A 2,242-nucleotide genomic window follows, 5' to 3' on the forward strand; every position below is an offset into this window, starting at 1 on the left:
TTAGAGTAATACAGGAAAAGCACAGCAGGTCAGGTCGCATCCGAGGAGCAGGAAAGACGATATTTCGGGCAAACCACCGTCATCTGGAATGAGGCTGGGAGCGTCCAGTGTGGACAGATAAATGGGAGGGAGTGGGGCTGCGGAGAAGGGAGCGGAGAGCGCAATTGATAGATGGAGGTGGGGGTAAAGGTGATTGGTCGGAGAGGACGGTGGAGCGGATAGGTGGGAAGGAAGATTGGGAGGTAGGACAGGCCATGAGGATGGTGCCGAGCTGGCAGGACGGATTTGGGATAAGATGGTCGGAGGGGGAAATCAGGCAAATTGTAACGGCCACATTAATGCCCTGGGCTTGGAGGTTCCTGAGGAGGAAGATCAGGCTCCAGGCGCCGGGTGGTGAGTGAGTGGTGATAGAGAAGTTCCAGGTCCTGCATGTCCTCGGCAGATTCAATTCTCCCTCCGCCAGTTGTTATTTGTATGTTGCTCCTGACCCATCAAAACACAGATCTGTGTGAATGCGCAAACAATCGCTCTCTGTACATTTCACTCAATAATGTCAATAACAGGATGGAATAGCGTAGAGGGTGAGACTTGGTGGGATGCATGATGAGCCGAATAGCCTGTTTCTACACTGTAAGAATTTTATGATCCTATACTCCATCCCATCTATCTCTGTGGATGAAGTGGACTATCACCTGATCAAATATCCCCTTCAATGGGTCAGCGTTTGTTTTCTTCCTGACAAAGAACTGCAGGTGTTGCAGATGTGAGAGACAGCACAGAAATTGCTGGGAAACTCAGCAGATCCGGCAGCATTTGTGGGGAGTGAACCTTTTGGATCCAGTGATTGTTCTTAAGGACTGAAGGCTTCTGATTCTGATGTTTTCAGACCTGTTGACGTTTCACAAGCAATTTCTTGTTTTGCTTTCAGCCCCAGTTCAGTTGTTGACTATCACGGCCTTGTTATGTGTGTTTGGGAAAAGGGACGGTCAGACTGCTAGCGCGGTGGTGGTGTAGTGGCGAGCATAGCTGCCTTCCAAGCAGTTAACCTGGGTTCGATTCCCGGCCATCGCAGTGTTGCGGTTTTGCAAGGAAAAGTCTTGAGCACCAACGTTGCATTCTGTGGCGAAATGGATTTGTCAGGTTGCTTTCGGGTTTTCATGGCGATGGTTCCTGTCAATTGCCGTGACAATCCGGGCAGCGTTGCTCGAAAGCTTTCCTCTCTGCGGCCCATTGCTTATTTGAATATGGTTCGCAACATAAGGTTCGTTTTGTTTTGTTCGAAAAGTGAGAGATTGCTATCGTCAGAAACCTTAAATAATTACAGAAGCCGCTGGAAATTCGGAACAGATCCAACAGCTTCTATCGTGGACAGGAAGGAAGTTTAAATGCGTCAAATTTCTTCAAGGTTAAAATACATTCGCACCTCAAAACCATTTGGAAGGTTAAGAATTATAAACATAACATTATACCTTTTCCTAATCCATTCAAGTTTCACAATATCATTCCGGTAGCAGGAAGACCAGTTTTGTGTGGTTTATGCAATGTAACTATATTCGAACATTGACTGCTTCGTAGTTAAATGATGTTTCATCTCGTTAAGTTTTCCAATAGAGTTGGGTTAGTCCACACTTTGGTTTTTGTTTGTGTTACAACGATAGTGAAAGTAAATTATGTTTCAGTTCAAGCCTGGAAGTTTCACCAATTGAATTGCATTGCCGTACATTTGCCTTCAGGAGAAAAGAAAAAGGGATCTAGACCATCTTCTTAATTAATAGGAGTTTGATCTGGTTCAAAACCTCCTCAATTTCGGTCAATAAATGTTCCTACAGTCCGCAACAATGATTTTCACAGATTAGAGGAAGATGCACAGACATCGTTATTAATTGTTATTACCTCGGACACGAGACGCTTGGGAATGATATTCCTCAGACCATCGACTGTCTGCTCAGCGAAGGTTAAAGGCCTGGAATCCGGCAAAATTGGGAACAATGCAATTCCCAGGAGACTGAGAGGTTACTAACAGAGCGGAGGTGGAGAGTCGGGAGCAGAACTACAGGGACAGTCCTCTCTGATCACTGACAATTCAACGTTAGTAAATCCAGTGCCAGGAATGACTGCCTTTGGTCAGAATGACAAAATGTTATTATGGAAAATAAAGAGCATGAAAGCAAGGGAAGGTTTAAAGCATGAAAGCAAGGGAAGGCTTAAAGCATGAACCCCACTGGCGATCTATTGCAAGGGG

General features: G+C 45.5%; 1 non-coding gene across 1 annotated transcript; it reads left to right on the forward strand.

The window, feature by feature from the left end:
* The first annotated feature begins 999 nt into the window (after positions 1-999).
* trnag-ucc lies at positions 1,000-1,071 on the forward strand. Its single transcript has one exon. It is a non-coding gene; the product is annotated as a tRNA-Gly (tRNA).
* The last annotated feature ends 1,171 nt before the right edge of the window (positions 1,072-2,242 follow it).

This window comes from Chiloscyllium plagiosum, unplaced genomic scaffold (genome assembly GCF_004010195.1).
Source record: "Chiloscyllium plagiosum isolate BGI_BamShark_2017 unplaced genomic scaffold, ASM401019v2 scaf_81538, whole genome shotgun sequence".
Taxonomy (NCBI): Eukaryota; Metazoa; Chordata; class Chondrichthyes; order Orectolobiformes; family Hemiscylliidae; genus Chiloscyllium; species Chiloscyllium plagiosum.